Consider the following 14108-nt stretch of genomic DNA (forward strand, 5'->3'; position numbering starts at 1 on the left):
CTGTTATTGGATGTGTATGAACATGAGTTGTTTCAAGTGTTTCTATGGTGCGAACAACAAGAAACATTTTTAATTCGAAACATTTCAGATAGAACCTAGAACGAACGAGAGCTCAGAATATTGTTTGACTCACTGTTCGGTATGATTCACTGAACAGGATTATATCCAGACTGTTAGAGATAGCATTAAATTTGGCTCGTAAAAAGTGGGTTTGTTTTTTGTATTTATTTTCCACCAGTGACACTGAGCTAGTGACTATGAATTAATTCAACAAAAAAATAATTAAATTCCTTTTTTTAAAGATAACATCTCCGCTATATAACTTACTGAGCGATTTTTTTTTCTCTTAATAACTAATGAATGAAAGATTATTAAGAGAAAAATGATACAATTTTTACCCACCACTTCTCCCCTCTCTCCACGAGAAAGAATCCTGGTTAAGCTAATGTATATACTAGACCTTATACTAGTCCACTGATAGGTCTTTAGATTTAGACTTAGAAAAAGATGCCCAAACTGTTCCTGAACATTAACTTGCTCTACAAGGAATGCGGAATTATAATGGTCAAACTAGGCCAACGAGCTAGTAGTTATTTTCCCTGCGATATAAATATTGTAGGAAAATCGTTAGAGCCGCTTTCGAGATTCGTGTCCACTCGCCCAGGTTTATTTGTTTGAAGTTTCCACGAAGTTATAAATTGAACAGAAGTATTGTAAAAACGAATACGGACAATAGCGTCTTGTTAGGCAGTTCTATGACAGCAGTACCAAGTAGTTTAGTTTTCTGCAGTACCAAGTAGTTTAGTTTTCTGCAGTACCAAGTAGTTTAGTTTTCTGCAGTACCAAGTAGTTTAGTTTTCTGCAGTACCAAGTAGTTTAGTTTTCTGCAGTACCAAGTAGTTTAGTTTTCTCTGTAAAGACCGCGAAGAAAGTGGTCTATTCCCTTTTCTTTATGAATTAAATAGACTCAACTTGGACCCGGTGTTAATCAACCCATTTTGTTTACCTAGGCATTGCGTTTTAAATAGTGTTCTAGTTTGTAATTACCAGACGGCGAAAAAAAATCTTAATCGACCGCCGACGGACAATGGTTATGCTTGCCCTGGATGTGACAAATTATATAGGTCACAGCTGGGGCTGCGTAGCCATGGGAAATACGGCATTCCTCATTAATCTTATTATTAATATTATCATACTAAATACTGGCGAAGATTAATCAGCAAGAGTAGCATGGAAGAAAAACATTGGGTCCCTGTCTGTACAAAGTATAGGAACAGACAGCCCTCTGAAACTATTGCGGATGGCTACTAAGCGAAAGGAATAAAGGGTTTTGGTTGCCCGAAGAGTCAATACAACCCAAAGAAAAGAATCGAGTGAAAAATCAAGCGATACTGATTATAAAAGCAGTGAATAGGGAAATCAGAATATTGAGGATAAAATTACGTCTTTAAATCAGCTAAACTTCAAACTTCCTCCTGTAGTGTCTAGACTAGAAGTTTGAATGGAAAACGTAGTCATAGAATATATCAACCGAAAGCTCTTTAAAACTGAAACACGTAAACATTGGGCCTCACAAGGGCTTCCTAACCATCCAATGGATTGCTGGTTGACTCCCAAGACGGGCTCAGAATGATTGTTCTCCATAGTTGCCCCCTCAAGGTTGGCATCCATTGTAAGCCTATTTGGGAGTCCTTTATGATACGCCAGTTAAATAGGTTACTATACGATTCCACTATCTCTGATGTTCTGAGTGCTAAGATAGTAATCAAACGCAATGTCTACTGCAGAGCGTGCTTAACTGAAGGTCGTGGGATTGACCAACGTGAATTATTCAAGTGTATATCATGCCTAGCAAGACGTGATTGCGACAATCAGAAATATTTGTTGTAGGTTTACAAAGGGTTTGAAAATGACAACGCTGAGAGTTTTATTGTGACATGTGTTTACAAAAAGTTTTTTTTTTTTTTTAAATCTCCTTTTGGTTTTATCGTCAAGCTCTGGAGATGTGCACGTATTGATAATACAAGTTTACATCATTTCGTATAAATCATGATTACACATCATTACACATAATCATTACACAGACTATCTGCTTGAGCGATGCCCTCCCCACCTCCCCCCACTCCTGTTTTACTTCCCTATATTTAAAAATGAAAAAAATAAATAGTATTCAAATTAATCTATCACCATCATTTTTTTTTCATTTTTTTTTAAATATATCTATCTATCTATCTACCCATCCATCCATCTATCTATCTATCTATCTATCTATCTATCTATCTATCCATCCAGTGGTGTAGCTAGGGTGGTGGGAAGGGGGGTCCAAATTCAAAAGTCATCGATTGAAAAGATCTAAGCCGATGGTCATCCTCCATTAGCTATAAATAGCATGTCGAAAACATATTGATTGATTTCGATATTGATACAGATATGTTTGTAATCAATTGAGTGATTTTATTTTTTAGTTGTTTATTTTTAATTTTCATTTGGGGCTACGAAATTCACTTCGCCTCCAATTACTTAAGACCGCTTCTGTTGACCCCACGGTCTCCCATCACCAACCCTTAGACTCACTAGTTTACTGTTGGGGGGGATTGTTGGTTTAGGGAGACGCTACTAACAAAGGTTTGACCAACATTGATCTATAGTTTAGTCCTCAAATTTCTCAGAAATGAAATCTTTTCTCTCCATTATTCTATCCTACTTAGTGAGGGTCAGTGACAGCGTGGAATATCGTTTAAAATAATGTTAAAATATTTTTTAGATTACCAGCGAGATATCTCTTTAAATTAGGTTTCATCCAACGCTACAATGAATCTTTGCTATGCCGACAATTCCGTTAACCCCCGTGTGTTATCTAGTCATTAAGTCGGAAACAAATTGCGTTCAATGTAGTATGCTTACATTGGATGGGTGCTTCTATAATTAGAAATAATCTCAAAGTTGAAGGTCCTTGGAGTTAGAACTTGACAAGCCAGGGACATACCGCTGATAGCACTTTGATATTCATACATTGGTATCTCCTTTCACTAGCCTAAAGGTATTTGGCTTTAAAAAAAAAGAGTTCGCACTTTTTCTTCTGATTATTTTTATTTAGCCCTTATTGATCATTTATGATTTACAACATTAGGTGGCATCCAGACTTCCAGTTGAGGGAATACACAACAAAAAAAGGGAAAAATGAATAAGAACGGTAAACAATGTCTTGATAAGTGTCTTAGTGACTCCTGTTGGAAAACGTCGCTATTCAATTTTATGGTGTTTTCCTGCCTGTTTGTCAGCCTATCACGCTTAGGTCTAAAAATGTAACACAGAAATAGAAATCCTTAAAAACATTATAATATGCAACGTCAATACTATAGATGAAACACAATCAAAATGCCTACGAGTGAAAGCTAAAAAATTAATTCCTACTATCTGATTTCTGGGGCTGAATGAAACTGTATTTTAAAATGAAACTTCATCACAAATTTATGAATGAAAAAGTTTTGAGAAAATGTTTTTTAAAAATTCTTTATCCACTGGAGGAACGTATTTTTTTAGTACAATGTATTCTAATAATCTACTTCACCTAGCTGCTTCTGAACAACCAAACTGGAGTGCTGCAAGGGTGCATTCTCTCTCCAGCTCTTTTAAACTTATTTCTGAAACATATCATAATGGAAACTCTTGAAGGATTTACCTCCAGCTTAACCATAAAAAAAGGAGGGGGTGGGCTATTTCCAATTTGTGGTTTGCGGATAATATAGACCTCTTTGGAGAAAATGTAGACCATGTACAAGATCTTACTTTATAACTAGATGCCGCAGCTAGAGCATTTGACATGGGGATTAGTGCTGAAAAAAAAAAACTAGTTTGAGGTGGAGATAGTAAGACATCTTGCATTCAGTTGAATGGTCAAACATTGAAAGAAGTTGAATCATGAAATGCCTTGGGTCAAACAGATAAAGACATGGAGGATCAAGAACATAGATCAAAACCCGTCCAAGCTTGTCCACCTCTGCCATCAGCTAACTCGGACAAATCTGGAAAAGTAACATCAGCTTCCCAGTAAAATTGTAAAACAGTATTCTTCCCTAGTGGTCTCTACACTCCTATTTGGTTGTGAAAGTAGGACACTGAACTAAAAGAAGACTTAAAGCTTTTAGGAGAAAACAGCTACAGAAAAATACTGGGTATCAGAAACTAGGAAAAAAGAAGAAGACAAATGAGTTTGTAATTTTACAATTTCACATCTGGCTGGCATACAGGAGGAAGTGGTTCCATCATATTGTATGACATGACTCTTAAAAATCATCCTTCAAGGTACAGTGGAGGGAGCACGAAGAAAGGGTCGTCCAAAGAAAAGCTGACTGGATAACATACAAGAATGGACCGGCCTGATCGGGAAAAGTGAAGGGACTTTGGTTATGTAAAGTGTCACAGCACCCCTTACGACAAAATTCAAGGGCCAGATGATGAGATGATGACGTCCGGTTAATCTAGATATGAATGTCAAAAAGCATTATGTTTAATAGACATTAAAACCTGGTGCTCACTAAAGTTTCATGTTATAATATTGCAAATAGAGTTTGAATCATAGGCGGCTCATGTGCACACTTTCAGCATAAGATTGTTACAGCTGTCCATCATTTGCATGTAATAAGACTACGCTAAAGAAAAAGGCTACATATATATTTACATATATATTCACACAAATTAGGAAAAAAATATTTTTTTAACGTATACTTCGATCAGTGATAAAGACATTGAAGTAAATACCTGCAGCGGTCATCTCATCTTAAATGCGTTGTACATTGAAGTAAATACCTGCAACGGTCATCTCATCTTAAATGCGTTGTACGTTGAAGTAAATACCTGCAACGGTCATCTCATCTTAAATGCGTTGTACATTGAAGTAAATACCTGCAACGGTCATCTCATCTTAAATGCGTTGTACGTTGAAGTAAATACCTGCAACGGTCATCTCATCTTAAATGCGTTGTACGTTGAAGTAAATACCTGCAACGGTCATCTCATCTTAAATGCGTTGTACATTGAAGTTTCCATTTTGATAAGGACATTGAAGTAAATACCTGCAGCGGTCATTTCATCTAAAATGCGTTGTACCTTATATTCCCCATCCATTTTAATTAGGATGTTGACTTTCATGCCGGGTGGTCAATTATTTAAAACTCACTGGAACATTTCGTGGTTTGAACTTTTCCAGAAACGTTTTTGGAGTATCATGATTTCCTGACCTGGACCAGCCGTGTGTCTTATTGCTTCAGTCTATTGACTGATACACATGAGACCTGGACCAGCCGTGTGTCTTATTGCTTCAATGTATTGACTGATACACATGCGACCTATTGTACTGTTTGACCCCATGCTTGACTGATGCACATGCGACCTATTGTACTGTTTGACCCCATGCTTGACTGATGCACATGCGACCTATTGTACTGTTTGACCCCATGCTTGACTGATGCACATGCGACCTATTGTACTGTTTGACCCCATGCTTGACTGATGCACATGCGACCTATTGTACTGTTTGACCCCATGCTTGACTGATGCACATGCGACCTATTGTACTGTTTGACCCCATGCTTGACTGATGCACATGCGACCTATTGTACTGTTTGACCCCATGCTTGACTGATGCACATGCGACCTATTGTACTGTTTGACCCCATGCTTGACTGATGCACATGCGACCTATTGTACTGTTTGACCCCATGCTTGACTGATGCACATGCGACCTATTGTACTACTTTTGTCCCATGTTTGTCAGTATGTCACGACACAAACACACTAATCAATGCCCACGGGGAAGTCGAGAGCATTAAATATTGACATAGTATTAATTAGTCAACTAGTGTAATCAATCCTTTGATTTATCTCCCCTGTCTACATCCTCAGAAACTTCCTAATAGATATTTTAGAGTTTAATTTATTTTTTCATGAAAGATGATACATATTTTACACTATGTTTAAACCGATACCTGTATTGTATCCTATCGAGAAACTGGGTTATCTCATCAACGCCTGGTAATACTAGATATTTAAACGTGCTAATTTCGTAATCCACATTGTGCGTGCTTTTTTAAATGTCTATACCGTGTCTACCTTAAGGAACGGTAACTGTAGTTATGTGACTACATGCAAGGGCAATGAACTCGTTATGTTATTTTTATGTATGTAAATTACAATAATTATTGGGCATTAATGAGCAAAAACGTTACGAACCTACAATGTGTGTGTGTTTGTATGAGTTCGCAAATATGTTTAGGCCTATGAATGTGTGTGTGTGTGTGCAGCTGTAGAGTGATTAAACTTTTTTTTCTTTAACCCCCTTCACGACCCCCCCCCCCTTTTTTTTTCATGAAAATTATGAAATTAAAGCAAAAAAAAATACATATATACACAGATTGGACGTAGGTTAACAATGGTTAGCCAAGTCTTTGTCCGAGATGAACTTTATACAATGTCCTTCGTTTTATATTTCAACTAATCAACTCAGTTTTCATAATCATATACAAAGTTTAAGTATCAAATTTAAAAGAAAAAATCAAATACTCAAATGAGTTGATCTAGTGATGCTGGTATGGATAGAGAACAGATTAAATCGTTTTTGTTATTTCCCTATTAAATGTGCTGTCTGCTAAGCTTAATGGAATTACTCTATTGATACGTCAGTAGGCAATCGATTATTTGTCTCATCAGATATGATCACTAAACAATGCATAGGAGTCGTCAGGGGGGAGTATTTTTATTTTCTTTCAATTCTACCGTTTCCGATCAATTCTACCCAAAGCCTTGATGCCATTGTCATTATTTGTAGTCTTATTTTAATATCAAGAAAACGACCAGTAAATCAATGACAGTGGACATTTAATTAGACCAACAGTTGTCATTTAATTAGACCAACAGTTGTCATTAAATTAGACCAACAGATGTCATTTAGGTTTACAAAGATGAAAACTTTGCTAAAATCCCTTTTCCTGTTAAACTTGTTCAACTTTTATGACCGTTTCCTATTAAACTTGTTCAACTTTTATGACAGTTTCCTATTAAACTTGTTCAACTTTTATGACAGTTTCCTATTAAACTTGTTCAACTTCTATGACAGTTTCCTATTAAACTTGTTCAACTTCTATGACAGTTTCCTATTAAACTTGTTCAACTTCTATGACAGTTTCCTATTAAACTTGTTCAACTTCTATCACAGTTTCCTATTAAACTTGTTCAACTTCTATGACAGTTTCCTATTAAACTTGTTCTACTTTTATGACAGTTTCCTGTTAAACTTGTTCATTTCTATAACAGTTAATTATGTGGCTTGGTGGTTGATCGGTAAAGCGCTTAGCTTCCGAACCAGGTGTGTTGGGTTCGAATCCTGGTGAAGACTATGATTTTTAATTTCGGGATCGTTGGGCACCTCTGACTCCATCGGGGAAAGTAAAGGGTGTTGGTCTTTGTGCTGGCCACATTATACCCTCGTTAATCGTAGGCTACAAAAATAGATGACCTTTACATCATCTGCCCCTATAGATCGCAATGTCTGAAAAGGAAACTTTTAAATTTAAAGCGCTGACCGGGCTCATCAATAATCTATACAATCAAATCAAAGGCACTTCAGAGAGTATTTAATGTTGTTAAAATAGTCTATTTTAGTATGCTTTGAAAAGTCAACATATTATTAAAACACATTATTGTATAGAATGTTGAATTCTGATGCAACCTTTGATGAATATGTCTGGATAAAAAGAGGGATTAATAAAGAGGATTGATGTCCCAATCAAGAGACGATCATGTGTGTAAGTTGTATTGTGAACGCAGTATTTATCTTATCTTACATAATACAGACGTTACTTCAAAAAAGAAGATGATTACGAAGTGAGTCCACGTATATTGCTTTTAAATCTTCAATATCTTGTGATTTTAGTTGTTTAATTTTGAAATATTTTGTTTGTACATTGAAATTTAAAGCTGGATAATATATTTATCAATAAAAGTCAATGTTATTTTGTCTGTAAAAGAAGGTTTGAGCTTTAATGAAGATTTGTGTGAAAGTAATTTGTAAAGTAACACGTCTACTGGTGTCAGTTGAATTAGCTGTCTGAAGCTACAACCCAATCGCTACAACCCAATCACTACACCCATCAGTCCACAAACTAACATGATAAGAAAAATGAAAACTTGCCAAACGAAAACAGCGAAACAGAAATAGTACGATTAAAAAGTTGAACGAAAATAAATGTTTTGTTTATTGCAAAGTTATGACATCATGCTCAAACTCTTTTCTATTTTACAGTAACTGCTTTGCCAATTATTTCAACAGGGGCGTTGCTAGGAATTTCCCATCATTTGGGGGGTTTGACCACTTTTGGGGGCCCTGCATTTTACGTAATATTTAGTATTCAATGTAAAAAACACTCATTTGGGAGGAGGCTCGGGGAATTTTAAAATTCTTCCCCCTCCTCCCCTCCTAACCCTAGCTACGCCACTGAATTTCAAGTTAATAAATAATAAAATGACAGTCTCGTTGTGGTTTACAATCCTACCAAATTGAAGTACTATTGATTCTACGCAGCTTTAACTGTTAGTAGCTCAATAAAAATTAAAAAAAAAAAAGAAAAGAAAATTAGGTGCAATCTTAAAATATGTTTTACTAATGCAAGGATCTAGGTATCTACATACAGTATCAAAAGTACCTCAGTAGTGTCCACCTTGCATGCGGCCCGCTTGGCCACCTCAAAAATTATCAAAATAATGTTAAACTATTACGCTGGAAAATAAAAGATGACAAGCTACTTGAATTGAAAAATAGAATTTGTTAAACTGAACAACGAGATAGAGTCTGCATTGAAAGCCAGCTACATTTTTTGCAAATCATTTACTGAAAGGAATGTTATGAAGGAGTGTGTCGTTAAAGCTGCGGAAGTCCAGAAAAGTTGAAAGCATTGAAAGAAATAACTTTAACTAGCAACACTGTGGCAGATAGAATAATTGACTTGTCAGTCAGCTTGTGTGAAGGATTAAAGAACAAAATAGATTTTGAAATATTCTCATTGGCTCTCTATGAGTCAACTGATGTAACGGGTGTAGCACAGTTGGCTGTGACAGGAATTTTAAGATACATGAGGAGCTACTTGAGCTTTGTTCTATACATAACACCACATTAGGCGAGGATGTTTTTGAGAAATACCAGGTGATATTGCAGTACAATTTACCTTTGGTAAAGCTAGTTAGTCTAACTACGGATGGCGCACTAACCATTATAAAATAGTTTTGATGCAAAGCTACTGCAAAAAATAAGAGAGACGAATGCTAATTTAAAATTTGCTCATTTTCAGTATATCGTTCACCAAGAAACATAATGCACAAAGCAATTACAATTCCAACATGTCATAAGACTGGTTTCAGTCACTATCAATTTTATTCGTGCCCGTGGCTTAAATCATCGCCAATGTTCAATGTTTCTGAATGACATTGGACACAAAGTCTGCTGGCTCTCCTGTCATAAAGAATTGAAGAGATTTGTTGTACTGTTTCTGAACATTTAAGGTGAACCTGTTGAACATTTTAATACTGACGAATGGGTTCAAGATTTGGCATTTGCAATTGATCTCACTGGTCACCTGCAAGACTTGAATTTGAAACTTCAAAGTAAAGACTAAATTGTCACAATTGCGTGTGATCATGTGAAGTGCTTTCAAGCAAAATTACGACTGTGGATAAATCAAATATGAAGAGAAAATCTTGTTCACTTGTCAGGAACTAAAAAGATTAAATACGGCTACAACAGTTGCAAATATGTCTTACACCTGAAATCGTTAGTAGATGCTTTCACTGGCCGTTTTCATGACTTCGTTTCATACGAGCATAAATTTTCGTTGTTTTTATCTCCATTTTCATTTGCTTCTGAAAATGCTGCTGGTAATGTGCAACTAGAGCTGATAGAATAGCAGTGAGATTCTTTGTTGAAAGCGAAGAGTAAAGAAGTGGCTGCGCCAAAATTTAGTTATTTACCTAAACGTTACGTTCAATTGCGGAAATTTGCAGCCAGAATTCTAGCTATTTTTGCAAGCACTGATCTCTGTGAGCAGTTTTTTTCTAGAATGAAAGCTACAAATCACCTCACCGTTCGAGATTATCTGATCAAAATTAGTCGTCAGTGATGATAGTGTCAGTGACAAACAAACTTCCACCCGATATTAATAAACTTGTATCCCAGAAAAGTGCCAAGCATCAGGACAAAGAAAAAAATGCGCAATCTTAGTAATTTTTAATTATGAAATCGTACTACAAATTTAGCTAACTAAGGGACATGTGTGCCATTAATTATTGTATTCTATTGTATTGTTTCTAATTTACATAAAACTAGTAAGCTGTTTTGCAACTGATTTTTCACTGCGGCCCCTCAGAATATAGTAAGTTTTTTATGCGGCCCATACACCTTAACGAGTTTGACATGCCTGCTCTAGACCATATATTAATGACAATGACGATACAGTATGTACATTCAAATATATCCGCGTGTCTTATTTTCTGTTTAAAATTGTATCGAACCATTCTCCATGAGTAAAACACTGATTTCTGTTTTCACTTTGAATCATCCATGGGGAATGTATTCATTTATTTACTTGAATGTTTGATTCTAGATCTATGGAGTGGCTGCCCAGTCGTGAACCATACGCTCCACAATATCGCCACAATGTTTATTAACAAAAGGTTTTATATTAACTCACTCCGTCTGTCTGTCTGTCTGTCTGGTACAAATTTCTACATGTTTTTTCTCCAACTACCATTTTCTCGGATCGAGTTCAAATTGTGCACAATTACTGATAGTAGCTGATCATAAATGAATGAAAAAAAAATAATCAGTTAGTTAATCAAGTTGTGGTAACTTATTCATTCTGTTTTATATAGAAAAGGGGAGCTAAACCTTGCAATATTGAGATATGTGCTAGAAATTTTGCGTTCTTCCTCTTAGATAATTTTTTTAAATGTGTTTTATTTTTATATTTTGCTTTATATTTTTTTTTACATATTTTATATAGCGCAACTTTATAGCATTGCATGCATTGCCTTTAGAGGCAATCAATAAATACAACTCTGCTGGAGTGGCGTGTCCACCTCGAGCTCCGCTTAATCGGTAGCCAAGCGATTTAAACCTGTTGGCCATGCATCTCACTCATGCCGTCCTGCAAGAGGTTTGGGTAAAAATATATAAACTGCCTGAAACTCACGTCGACTACAACTTTTTGGTTCTATTTAATACTTTGTAATGTCTGTAGTACTATTAAAGCATGGCATGGGTTGCCTGAGTCAGCCAGGAAAACCAATGGTATGGCAGAATTGAAGACATTGGTTAACATCACAAATAATAACTTAAGTAAGCTGTGGTGTAGACGAAGCAGCGGATCATTCTTAATAACAGGCTAAGGTCTATGTTGTCTGTTAGTATGTATATCAATTCACTGTGTCTGTCTATATGTCTGTCTGGTAAAAGTGTGTACAAGTTATTTCTCTTACACCCATTCTCAGATCAAGTTGAAAATTCACACAATTATTCATTAGCATAGACAAGACATGATAGAAAAGTAACCAGTCAATTAATAACTTGTAATTAATTATTTTGTTTGTTATAAACCAGGGAAACTAATCATTCAGTATTTGGCTAAATTTGTTGGGTTTAGTTCCGTTAAACAATTGTTAACGCTATTTCTCCATGACGCATTTTGCGATTAAGTTAAAACTTAAAACTATTATTTATTGTACCTAACAAAACACGAATACATTTTTAAAAGTATCCAATTAGTCAATTACAGTTAATTAATAATAATTTGTTTGATATAGAATAAGGAAAATAACTTGTAATTTATTGACACATATAGTTTTAAGGGCGGAGTTCTTTCCCTTTAGATAAGATTTGTTTTTTTTTTGTTTTTGTTTTTTAAAGGATTATTTTATATTTTGCTTGTCCGTAAATTGATATGCGATATATTCATTACATTCCTAATTACCTATATCTTATCTTATCTTATCTTATATAATACTGACGTTACTTCAAAAAAGAAGGTGATTATGTCCTACGCGTCATGCATTCAGTCATGCATATTAACCAATGACTTAAATTCTGCGAAGTCGCTGGTTTTCCTGTGTGCCATTATCTACAGCTTATTACGCTTATCGTTTATGTCATTAAAGTTCCATTTTCACACCTTGCGATCTATAGGGCAGATGACGTTAAGGTCATTTGATTCTTTGGCCAACGATTAAACGAGCAGGGTGTCATGTGGCCAGCAAAACGACCGACTGTCTTTATTTTTCCTCAAACTAATGTCAGGTACCCATTAGAGTTGGGTGAATTCAGGGACGCCCAAAAATCCCGAAATTCAAAATCCTAGTCTTCGCCGAGATTCGAACCCAAGAGTTCAGTCGGAAGCCAAGCGCTTAATCACTCAGCCACCGTGCCCCTTTATGTCATTAGGCTGCCTTATATAGAAAAAAAAGATGTGACAGAGTAATGTAGAGAAGTAGACTAAAGATGTATGTTTGTATGGTTGTATGTTTGTATGGTTGTATGTTTGTATGGTTGTATGTTAGTGTGAGATACGTCTGGGACTTAATGAGAGATCACATTCTGATGACGTTGATGGGTGCTTGAGTGCGCGATTGAGTCCCAAGTGACTTCATGTCTGAGGTGTTTGTGTACTCCATTCAAGTCAATCCTTCTCTCCCCTTCAAAGTTCTTGCTATCATTGATTACCAAAAGTAGTACAAGAATTACCTCCCTTCCCCTTTTGATATTGTCCCCAGACGCACACATTCTGTAACTAGCTTGTGGGCAGCTGTGGTCTAACTAGACGTCTTCTCTGTATACACATCATGTGAGTCAGTCCTCGAGCACCAGTGTTGTCGTCTTCTCTGTATACACATCATGTGAGTCAGTCCTCGAGCACCAGTGTTGTCGTCTTCTCTGTATACACATCATGTGAGTCAGTCCTCGAGCACCAGTGTTGTCCCGATGATACTTTGATTGTGTGCAGACAATCTCTTATATTGTCAACACGTTATTGTTGTGGTGGAAACAAGACGTCAGCTCTCTCTGGACCATCAAGATGTCAGCTCTCCCTAGGCGATTCCCCCCCTGGCCCGCACTCTAGTGACTACCAAACAAGACCCTGCCACATGCTACTGTCTGGGACTAGCGGAACTTTCAGACTTTTAATTGGGCTTATGCCTGATGGATGACAGCGTGATTTGTGCCACAATCACCAAGTAGTTATAGTAATAGTGTATCCTGATATCGGCTGTTAAACTTCTCTCTCAGTCATCAATTGTGTAAAAAAAAACAAACAAAAAAAACAAGAACAAAGCAAAACAAAAAAAAAAACAAATTCATCAGTTTTATTTTACAATAGCTACCCTTAGAACTTAAAAGAATTTCAAAATTTCTTGTATTGTTTTTTTTTCCATTAAATTGTCATTATTGTCAAACTTTAGTTAGTTTTATTTCGAGCGCGATCCTCACAAATTTTTTAAACAGGCGAAGTAATTTTTAAAACAAATTGCCCCAAAATAAAACAGCTGATTGGGTTTAGTCCGATTTCTTCGCAATGCTTCGGTCGCCCCTTCCCTAGACTTAAATTTAAGTGACTGCTGTAAAAGTTATACTTGAGTTGCTAGGGCTATAACACGGGCTGGGATGTAAATATCTAACACATAAAGACCGGGAGAGAGTGAGAGAGAAAGAAAGAGAGAGAGGGGGAGGGTAAAGATAGAATTAGGCAGAGAAAGAGTAAAAGAAAGACAAAGCGAGAGAAGAAAAGAGAGAGACAAAGAGAGAAACAAAAGAGACAAAGACAGATAGAATGAGAGGTAAAGAGAAAGTGTGTGAGACAGAGAGAAAGAAAGAGAGAGAGAAAGTAAGAGAGAGAGACAAAGAGCGAAAGAGAGATACAAAGAGAGAATGAGAGAGTGACAGGAAGAGAGAGTGAGAGATAAAAAAGAGACAAAGAAGTGGTGAGAGAGAGCCAGAGAGGTGGCGAGAAAGTAATAAAGATATAGAGATGGATAAAGATGGCACAAAGAGATATGAGATAGCAAAGGTCCTC

This window comes from Biomphalaria glabrata, chromosome 1 (assembly GCF_947242115.1).
Source record: "Biomphalaria glabrata chromosome 1, xgBioGlab47.1, whole genome shotgun sequence".
NCBI lineage: Eukaryota > Metazoa > Mollusca > Gastropoda > Planorbidae > Biomphalaria > Biomphalaria glabrata.